This window comes from Mandrillus leucophaeus, unplaced genomic scaffold (genome assembly GCF_000951045.1).
Source record: "Mandrillus leucophaeus isolate KB7577 unplaced genomic scaffold, Mleu.le_1.0 Scaffold22, whole genome shotgun sequence".
In the NCBI taxonomy this organism is placed as follows: Eukaryota; Metazoa; Chordata; class Mammalia; order Primates; family Cercopithecidae; genus Mandrillus; species Mandrillus leucophaeus.
In genome coordinates, this window is record NW_012102254.1 from 2,698,593 (window position 1) to 2,709,674 (window position 11,082).

The 11,082-nt window shown below is 45.0% G+C and overlaps 1 protein-coding gene across 2 annotated transcripts in view; it reads left to right on the plus strand.

Moving 5' to 3' along the window:
• The window catches only part of SMARCC1 (SWI/SNF related, matrix associated, actin dependent regulator of chromatin, subfamily c, member 1), a 226,385-nt gene that overhangs the window by 7,943 nt on the left and 207,360 nt on the right, over nucleotides 1-11,082 (plus strand). The window contains exons 1-2 of one of the 2 annotated variants that reach the window (XM_011981028.1): nucleotides 2,318-2,326; nucleotides 9,088-9,207. The gene's annotated coding sequence lies outside the window, so the exon portion shown is untranslated. Of the gene's footprint in view, nucleotides 1-2,317; nucleotides 2,327-9,087; nucleotides 9,208-11,082 lie in introns of those variants that run through there. The other variant, XM_011981027.1, reaches the window with a different exon arrangement.

The window sequence follows — 11,082 nt, forward strand, 5'->3', positions numbered from 1 at the left end:
CCGCTCTGGGCGCCCGCGCGCCGGTGGCCTGACGGGTCAGGCGCTTGTTCTTCTGAGCCCACGCACCCCTGGCGAAAGCCCCTGCTCAGTCTCGTGTGCCAGAGCAGGTCGAGCTCAGCCACTAGGCGAGTGTGACTCTCTCTCTTTTGTCAGCTGCCTTAGGTGTATGAACAATGATCCCTAAAGACCGAGCAAGCGTGGTAAAAGCAGCTTCAAGTTTTGTTTAGAGAGTATTCAAAGTCTCGAGGGGGTTTGCTACCTGTTGTTGATTTGCTAAACGACTGGGATGATTGTATTCGTTAATTACTAACAGGTAATATGAATTCTAGGATGGATGAGAACTATTAACGACGGTTTCTACCTCATTGTGCTTCTGGTTCTGTGTGGCGTGAGAGTTAATGTTCACTTGTACGTAAAGTGTTCTTCAGGGAGGCCTTCCGAGAACCCAGTTTTTATTAGAGCACTTTTCTTATGTCACCTTTATTTTCTTCGTAGTGTTTACCACATTTTGAAATTATTCATTTACTTATTTATCCTACCTTTGGAATGGAAGTTCCGCCGAGTCAGTAGTTTTCAAAGTTTTGACTTAATCCCTTGTTTATAACATTTTTTTTTTCTCCAACTTCCCCTTTGTGTAAATATTCCGGAGAACTCCCTTAAAGGGTGTAATGAAGCAGGTAGTCAAAAAGGCTCCCCAGCCTCTGAAGTTTTCCTATCACCCTCTTTAATTCTGTACTTTCTCCTATTGAGGATCACAGCACTGAAGAAAGGGCTTTGTTCACTACAGTGTATCCGGGAACGTGGCTGATACTTAGTGCCTTACCCTTAGTAGCTGCTTAGTAAATATTTGTTGAATGAATGAAAAGATAAACTAGGAACCTATTTATTTGGCCTCTACAGCTCAGTGAAGCCTGTCAGTGTTTGGCAGTTATTAGGCATGGGCAGGGATCTTGGGTTCCTTTGGCATTACACGTGGTACATTCGGAAATGACCATTTCTGGCCGGGCGCGGTTTGGGAGGCCGAGGCGGGTGGATCACCTGAGGTGAGGAGTTCGAGACCAGCCTGACCAACATGGTGAAGCCCCGTCTTTCCAAAAAATACAAAAGTAGTCGGGTGTGGCAGCGCACGCCTGTAATCCCAGCTACTCGGGAGGCTGGGGCAGGAGAATAGCTTGAACCTAGGAGGCAGAGGCTGCAGTGAGCCGAGACCGCACCATTACACTCCAGCCTGGGTAATAGAGTAAGACTCTGTCTCAAAAAACAAAAACAAACACAAAACAAAACCCAGAAATGACCATTTCTTTCTTTCTTTTTTATTTTTGAAGGTCAGCTGGGAAAAATTACATTTCTTGTCTGAAGTTTGAGGAAGTGAGAGACAGTAATATTTTTAGGTGCTTGGACCCCCCCCCGAAATTATATTTAGACTCTAGATTTTTAGTAATATTGCCCTTTCTTACACAGTGATAAATTGGTCACTTTTTATTTTATTTTATTTTATTTTTGAGACGGAGTCTCGTCTGTCGCCCAGGCTTGAGTGCAGTGGCGCGATCTCCGCTAACTGCAAGCTCCACCGCCTCCCGAGTTCACGCCATTCTCCTGCCTCAGCCTCCCTAGAAGCTGGGATTACAGGCGCCCACCACCACGCCTGGCTAATTTTTTTGTGTTTTTAGTAGAGACGAAGTTTCACCGTGTTCGCCAGGATAGTCTCGATCTCCTGACCTCGTGATCCGCCCGCCTCGGCCTCCCAAAGTGCTGAGATTACAGGCGTGAGCCACCGCGCTTTTTAAACGTAGGTAATAGAGCTTCCAGAAGTGGCTAGTGGAATTGAATATGTTATGAAAATATTGGTTAATTCTTTCTTATTACATTCCTTTTAGCCAATGCTTTGGGTCTTAAATTCAGTGAAGCTTTAACAAAGAAAAATAATCTGGAGACATTCCTTTGAATATCAAGGAAGAGAGTAGAAAAAGGCAAATTTCAGTAATTTCTACCTCTCCACACTGTTCAGTGTGCATCAGTTTGGGACCAACTACAAGAAGCTTTAGGCGTGGATAATCCTTCAGATATTTGTTTGGGTGGGTAGGGAAGTGGCTACAAAGCAGTTTGAAGAATTGCCCAGTAGTGTTGAGACCACTAGGGTAATGTTGATTCACTATCCCTGAGACTTTATAGACAAAGTTGTCTTTGACTTCTCAGGACTTTGTAAAGCCAGAGTGTATTTCTACGGTCTACTGAGATTGAGAATCATATATGCCCTAGGCCTGACAGCCAGAATCTTTTCAGTCTCTGGGTGTTAGTGTCGAAGTGGTGAAAATATTATCAGAAGGTTCTTTGCTTCTTTTCTACACAATGCATTTCTATTTGTGTACACATTGGTTTTAACTAACCGTTTCTAGTGCATGTAATACTGCATTTTCAGAGCAGACAACAGTTTCAGTCTCAGTAAACATGATTTTGCTAGTGTCGTTTTTTATTTTTGTTTTTATTTTTTATTTTTATTTTATTTATTTTTTGAGATGGAGTCTCGCTGTGTCGCCCAGGCTGGAGTGCAGTGGCGCGATCTGGGCTCACTGCAAGCTCTGCCTCCTGGGTTCACGCCATTTTCCTGCCTCAGCCTCCCGAGTAGCTGGGACTACAGGCGCCCGCCACCTCACCTGGCTAGTTTTTTGTATTTTTATTTTTATTTTTTTTGAGACAGAGTCTCGCTCTGCCACCCAGGCTGGAGTACAGTGGCCGGATCTCAGCTCACTGCAAGCTCCGCCTCCCGGGTTCATGCCACTCTCCTGCCTCAGCCTCCCGAGTAGCTGGGACTACAGGCGCCTTCCACCTTGCCCGGCTAGTTTTTTGTATTTTTTAGTAGAGACGGGGTTTCACCGTGTTACCCAGGGTGGTCTCGATCTCCTGACCTCATGATTCGCCCATCTCGGCCTCCCAAAGTGCTGGGATTACAGGCCTGAGCCACCGCACCCGGCCTATTTATTTTTATTTTACTTTATTTTTTTTGAGACAGGGTCTTTCTCTGTTGCCCAGGCTGCAGTACAGTGGTGTGGTCATAGCTCACTGCGACCTCAAACTCTTGGATTCAGCTCATGCGTTCAGTGAACAACTGAGCATTTACCATGTGCCAGGTACTTAAAGTATAACTCACTTAAAATCCTCACAGCAGTCCTAAATGATAGATATTATTTATCTTCTTTTTCAAATGAAAGATACCTGAGACTTCATTTAGGAACTTTTCTTTTTTTTTGAGACAGGGTCTCGCTTTGTTGCCCAGGCTAGAGTGCAATGGTGCGATCATAGCACACTGCAGCCTCAACCTCCTGGGCTTAGGTGATTTCCCACCTCAGCCTCGTGAGTAGCTGGGACTGTAGGCATGAACCACCACACCTGATTAATTTTTTGTATTATCAGTAGAGTGAGGGTTTTGCAATGTTTCCAGGCTGGTCTCGAACTCCTGGGCTCTCTGCCTGCCTCAGCCTCCCAAAGTGCAGGGCTTACAGGTGTGAGCCACCACACTTGGCCCACACTGACTCTTATTTGAAATATTTTGAGACTAATATATTTTTCTTTTCTTAAATAGAATATGATAGACTTTTTTTGATCAAAAGATTAATTGGGCCAGCTGCAGTGGCTCAGGTCTGTAATCCCAGCACTTGGGAATTCCAGGTGGGACGTTCATTTGAGCCCAGGAGTTGGAGACCAGCTTGGGTAACATGATGAGACACTCTCAAAAAAAAAAAAAAAGACCAAAAAAAACCCACCAATTGTGGTGGCATGCATGTGTAGTCCCAGCTACTTGGCTGAGGAAGGGTCCTTGGAGGATCATTTGAGCCTAGGAGGTTGAGAATGCCGTGAACTGTGTTGGCGCCATTGCTCTCCAGCCTGGGCAACAGAGCAAGACCTTGTCTCAAAAAAAAAAACAAAAAAACCCAAAAAACCCAACAGATTGTTTATGACATCAAAATTAAAATTTATTAATTAGGAGTCAGTGTTTTTTTTTTTTTTTTTTTTTTTCTTTTTTGAGATGGAGTCTCGCTCTTTTGCCCAGGCTGGAGTGCAGTGGTGCGATCTCGGCCTCCCATGTTCAAGTGATTCTCCTACCCCAGTCTCCTGAGTAGCTGGGATTACAGGCACCCACCACCACGCTCTGCTAATTTTTTTCATTTTTAGTAGAGCTGGGGTTTCACCATGGTGGTCAGGCTGGGCTTGAACTCCTGACCTCAGGTGATTCGCCAGCCTCTGCCTCCCAAAGTACTGGGTTTACAGGCGTGAGCCACTGTGCCTTGCCTACATGCATTTTCATGTTTGGTAATTCGGTGGGATGATTTGGGAAAAAAAAATCTAATCAGAATTAAATATTTTATAGTTTATTAAAAATTGGACTCAGAATGGGCACTGTGACTCAATGCCTGTAATCCCAGCACTTTGGGAGACCGAGGCTGGTGGATCACCTGAGTTCAGGAGTTTGAGACCAGCCTGGCCAACGTGGTGAAACTTCTCTACTAAAAATATAAAAATTGGGCCGGGCGCGGTGGCTCAAGCCTGTAATCCCAGCACTTTGGGAGGCCGAGACAGGTGGATCACGAGGTCAGGAGATCGAGACCATCCTGGCTAACACGGTGAAACCCCGTCTCTACTAAAAAATACAAAAAACTAGCCGGGCGAGGTGGCGGGCGCCTGTAGTCCCAGCTACTCGGGAGGCTGAGGCCGGAGAATGGCGTGAACCCGGGAGGCGGAGCTTGCAGTGAGCTGAGATCAGGCCACTGCACTCCAGTCTAGGTGACAGACCAAGACTCTGTATCAAAAAAAATAAATACATAAATAGAGACAGGGTCTTACCGTGTTGCCCAGACTGGTCTCAAATTTCTGGACTCAAGTAGTCCTCTAACATTGGCCTGCCAAAGTGCAGGGATTACAGGCGTGAGCCACTGCAGCTGGCCTATATTCACTATAGTTATTAAAGATAGAGGCCGGGCATGGTGGCTCATGCCTGTAATCCCAGCACTTTGGGAGGCCAAGGTGGGCGGATCACCTGAGGTCGGGAGTTTGAGACCAGCCTGGCCAACATGGTGCAACCCCGTCTCTACCAAAAATACAAAAATTAGCCAGGCGTGGTGGCGCATGCCTGTAATCCCAGCTGCCCAGGAGACTGAGGCAGGAGAATCGCTGGAACCCGGTGGGCAGAGGCTGAAGTGAGCTGAGATTATGCCACTGTACTCCAGCCTAGGCGACAGACCAAGACTCTGTCTCAAAAAAAATAAATATTTACCTGAGGCCAGGTGCGGTGGCTCACGCCTGTTATCCCAGCACTTTGGGAGACCAAGGTGGGCGGATCATCTGAGGTTGGGAGTTCGAGACCAGCCTGGCCAGCATGGAGAAACCCCATCTCTACTAAAAACACAAAAATTAGCCAGACATGCTGGCGCATGCCTGTAATCCCAGGTACTTGGGAGGCTGAGGCTGGAGAATTGCTTGAACCTGGAAGGCAGAGGTTGTGGTGAGCCGCGCCATTGCACTTCAGCCTGGGCAACAAGATCGAAACCGGGTTTCAAAAAAAAAATATATATATCTATATACATACACATACACACACACACACACGTACATGTTTACATGTATGTTTACATGTATATGTATATTTACCTGAAAAGTTGATTTGGTTCCATCTGAACAGCCTTTTTCACGGACATTGTCTTTTTCAGCTATAGAGTTTGGCATTGTTAGTTATCTGAAAAATAAAGATTGTAGTTACTATTTTTGAGACAGAGTCTCACTTTGTCACCCAGGCTGGAGTACAGTGGCACACTCTTGGCTTGCTGCAACCTCTGCCTCCTGGGTTCAAGCGATTTTCCAGCCTCAGCCTACTGAGTAGCTGGAATTACAGGTGTGTGGCACTCTGCCTGGTTAGTTTTTGTATTTTTTAAGTAGAAATGGAGTTTGGCTGTGTTGGCCAGGCTCATCTCAAACTCCTGACCTCAAGTGATCCATCCTCCTCGGCCTTCGAAAGTTCTGGGATTATGGGTGTGATTCACTGTGCACGATCAGTCATTATTTTTTTATGTTGCTTTACCTTATACAAAAAAAGTGCAGTACATTATATGACTCCTTTAGGAAACCTGTGCTTATTAAAGATTATGAAGTTATCTTGTGGATATGTACAATGTATTTTGTCAGTTTTGTAAGATATACTTGAAGCAGTTTTTTTTTTCCTTTTTTGAGACGGAGTCTTGCTCTGTCACCCAGGCTTGAGTGCAGTGGCGCGCTTTCGGCTCACTGTAACCTCTGCCTCCTGAGTTCAAGCCATTCTCCTGCCTCAGCCTCCCAAGCAGCTGGGATTATAGGCATGCAGCACCATGCCCGGATAATTTTTGTATTTTTAGTAGAGACGGGGTTTCACTATGTTGTTGAGGCTGGTCTTGAATTCCTGAGCTCAAGTGATCTGTCCACCTTGGCCTCCTAAAGTGCTGGGATTATAGGCGTGAGTGACTGCATCTGGCCACAGTTTTAATTTTTAATTTTTTTGGGTACATAGCAGGTCTATCTCGAAGTTTATTCTTTTATTTATTTATTTTTTTGAGACTGAGTCTTGCTCTGTCACCCAGACTGGAGGGCAGTGGCGCGATCGCGATCTCAGTTCACTACAACCTCTGCCTCCTGGGTTCAAGCGATTCTCCTCCCTCAGCCTCCCAAATAGCTGGGACTACAGGTGCCCGCCACCACACCTGGCTAATTTTTTATATTTTTAGTAGAGATGGGGTTTCACTGTGTTAGCCAGGTTGGTCTCGATCTCCTGACCTCATGATCCACCCACCTCTGCCTCCCAAAGTGCTGGGATTATAGGCGTGAGCCACCGTGTCCAGCTTTGAAGTTTATTCTTTTCTTTTATTTTTTTTTAAAGGTGGAGTCTCGCTCTGTCGCCCAGGCTGGAGTGCAGTGGCGCGATCTCTCTGCAAGCTCGGTTCACTGCAAGCTCCGCCTCCTGGGTTCACGCCATTCTCCTGCCTCAGCCTCCCGAGTAGCTGGGACTACAGGCACGTGCCACCACGCCTGGCTAGCCAGTTTTTGTTGCGAATTATCAATATAATATAAGGAAAGGGAAAGTATTAAATAGTTTTTAAAGTTTTTAAAATTGGCCGGATATGGTGGCTCACACCTGTAATCCCAGCACTTTGGGAGGCTGAGGCGGGTGGATCACGAGGTCAGGAGATTGAGAACATCCTAGATAACACGGTGAAACCCCATCTCTACTGAAATACTGAAAATACAAAAAATTAGCCAGGCGTGGTGGTGAGCGCCTGCCTGTAGTCCCAGCTACTTGGGACTACACTACCCATCTCCACTAAAAAAAAAAAAAAAAAATACAAAAATCAGCTGGGTGTGGTGACACACACCTGTCCCCAGCTACTCGGGAGGCTGAGGAAGGAGAATGGCGTGAACCCAGAAGGCGGAGCTTGCACTGAGTGGAGATGGCACCACTGCACTCCAGCCTGGGCGACAGAGTGAGACTCCATCTCAAAAAAAAAAAAAAAGAAAAAAAGTTTTTAAATTTAATTATTTGAGACGGAGTCTCACTCTGTCACCCAGGCTGGAGTGCAGTGATGTGATCTCGATTCACTGCACCCTCCACCTCCCAGGTTCAAGTGATTCTCCTGCCTCGCCTCCCAAGTAGCTGGGGACAGGTGTGTTGTCACCACACCCAGCTAATTTTTGTATTTTTTTTTTTTTTAGTAGAGCTGGGGTTTCGTCATTTCAAGCTGAGTGATAGAAGAAGACCCCATCTCAGAAAAATAAATAAATAAATAAATGATTGCCCTTTTAGATGCTGTAAGTTTCAATGGTAGCAGAAATTGTGTGCCCTTTGTCCTATGCATAGTAATTGTAGACTTTGCAGCTGATACAATTTTGACCATACACCACTCATCTAAAAAAATATTTATTGTAATAGAGACATACCACATTAACCTTGAAATGTCGGGTGGTAGTTTGAAAGTTTGCTCCAGCAAAAAAAAAAAAAAAAAAAAATTCTCTTGTCCAACTGAAAGGCGAGTGTAGATGTTTTTCTTGCTCGGAATTGGAGATTTAAAAATACTTTTTGAGGCCAGGCGTGGTGGCTCATACCTGTAATCCTAGCGCTTTGGGTGGCCAAGGCGGGCGGATCATGAGGTCAGAAGTTCAAGACCAGCCTGGCTATCATAGTGAAACCCCGTGTCTACTAAAAATACAAAAAAAAATCAGCCGGACGTGGTGGTGTGCCCTTGTAGTCCTAGCTGCTAGGGAGGCTGAGGTAGGAGAATTGCTTGAACCCTGGAAGCGGAGGTTGCAGTGAGCTGAGATGGTGCTGCTGCACTCCAGCCTGGGTGAAAGAGCAAGACTATGTCAATAAAAAAGAAAAAAAAATTTTTTTTGAGTGTATCGGCTACTTAGTGATATTGAACATTTAATTGCCAAATAAAACTTTTACATTTAACTCACTAATTTATGCTTTTCTTGTTGTGTTACCCATTGTTTTTCCTTGCTGTGAAGCTTCCTAGCTGATGTGTCTACTACTGGTTTGGGCTTTTGACATTCTTTACATTAATATGGATAACATTTTACTTTCATTCTTTTGGTAAAAAACACAGGAGATTTACCTTCGTGAGGTCGAGGCGGGCAGGTCACCTGAGGTCAGGAGTTCGAGGCTAGCCTGTCCAACGTGGTGAAACCCTGTCTCTACTAAAAATACGAAAGTAGCTATGTATAGTGGCTCATGTCTGTAATCCCAGCTACTTGGGAGACTGAGGCAGGAGAATCGATTGAACCTGAGGGCAGAGGTTGCAGTGAGCCGAGATCGCACCGCTGCACTCCAGCCTGGGTGACAAGAAAGAAACTCTGTCTCAAAGAAAAGAAAAAAAAAGAAAATTAACCATCTTAACCATTTTTAAATGCACACACGTATTTGTTTTTGTAAGCTCCTTTATAGCACAGAGCGTGTCTTAGACATCTATAAATTTCCCATAACATAAGTACTTAGTAGGTACTAGGAAGTAAGCCAACATTTTCTTCTGCAAAAATTGTACTTGTTTTTGAATGCCTGTCTTTATCTTGCAGTATGTTCATGCGGATGCTCCTACCAATAAAACACTGGCTGGGCTGGTGGTGCAGCTTCTTCAGTTCCAGGAAGATGCCTTTGGGAAGCATGTCACCAACCCGGCCTTCACCAAACTCCCTGTAAGTACATCAACTTATTATTATTTGGGCATCCTCAGTTGCTGTACTTTTAGGTATAGCATCCGGCTTTTTTCCTTTGCTGCTGCTAGCGTGTAGAATTAAAAAAACCAAAAAAAAAAAAAAAAAAACCCCAAGAGAACAATTTTAGTTATAGAATATTACTACTTTTTAACTGTAGGAAGCTGCTTTTTGAAGAGGCACTTGACATTTGCATTAAATATTGGAGCAGTCATTGTGAAGACCTAAAAATATTTTACTATGTTGCAGTTCCCTATCCTCTCGCTGTGAGAGTCTTCTCCCTGCTTTCTCCTGATGCAGGTTTTGTGCCTAGAATACTGTTTTGTGGAATTTTTTACATTTTGTAGGTGAGATACCTTCTGAACTTGTGTGAGAATATAATTTTGGTGTCCTTGCAATTGTGTGTTTTATTTTTGTTTTTACAGACAGGGTCTTGTTCTATTGCCCAGGCTGGTTTGATCACAGCGTACTGCAGCCTTGATCTCTGGGCTCTAACCATCTTCCCACCTCAGCTTCCCAAGAGGCTGGGACTACTAGCACGTGCTAGCATGCACGTATGGGTGACTTTTAAATTTCTGTGGGGATGAGATCTTGCTGTGTTGCCCAGGCTGGTCTCAAAATTTTGGCCAGAAGGCGATCCTTCTGCATTGACCTCCAAAAGCACTTTGATTACTGACGCGAGCCACCATGCCAGCCCTTATCTGCTATCTTTATTTTATTTTGTTTTTGAGACAAAGTCTCGTTCTGTCGCTCAGGCTGGAGTGCAGTGGTGCCATTTCGGCTCACTGCAACCTCTGCATCCTGGGTTTAAGCAATTCTTGTGCCTCAGACTCCTGAGTAGCTAGGATTACAGTTGCGTGCCACCACACCCAGCTAATTTTTTAATTTTTAGTAGAGACAGGGTTTCACCATGTTGGCCAGGCTGGTCTTGAACTCCCAACCTCAAGTGATCCACCCACCTTGTCCTCCCAAAGTACTGGGAGTACAGGTGTACACCACTACATCTGGCCTTTATTTTTATTTTTATTTTATGTTATGTTATTTTATGTTATTTTTTGAGATGGAGTCGTGTTCTGTCACCCAGGCTGGAGTGCAGTGGAGTGATCTCGGCTCACTGCAACCTCTGCCTCCCGCGTTCAAGTGATTTTCCTGCCTCAACCTCCTGAGTAGGTGGGACTACAGGCATGCACCACCCACCACACCTGGCTAATTTTTGTATTTTTAGTAGAGATGGGGTTTCACTATGTTGGCCCAGCTGGTCTTGAACTCAAGTGATTTGCCTACCTCGGCTTCCCAAAGCACTGGGATTACAGGTGTGAGCCACTGTGCCCAGCCTCTGCTATCTTATACTCCTTCATTTATATTTTTGAACTCTGATTGTACAAATACTAGATTTTTAGGAATTGTCATATCTTTTCTCATAATTTTTATCTCTGAATTCATTTCGGGTTTTGTTTCTAGCGTGGTGTTAGCTGCCTGTATGAATCTATGATCAGTAGACTTTTTTTGTGGGGACTGTTCTTGATCACTAAATCGTTTAACAACTTACTGATCTTTCAAATATAATTGAGAATAAGAAATAGTAGTCTGGGCACGGTGGCTTATGCCTGTAATCCCAGCACTTTGGGAGGCCGAGGTGGGCGGATCACGAGGTCAGGAGATCGAGGCCATCCTGTCTAACAAGGTGAAACCCTGTCTCTACTAAAAGTACAAAAATTAGCTGGGCATGGTGGCAGGTGCTTGTAGTCCCAGCTACTTTGGGGAGGCTGAGGCAGGAGAATGACGTGAACCCGGGAGGCGGAGCTTGCAGTGAGCCGAGATTGTGTCACTGCACTCCAGCCTGGGTGACAGAGCGAG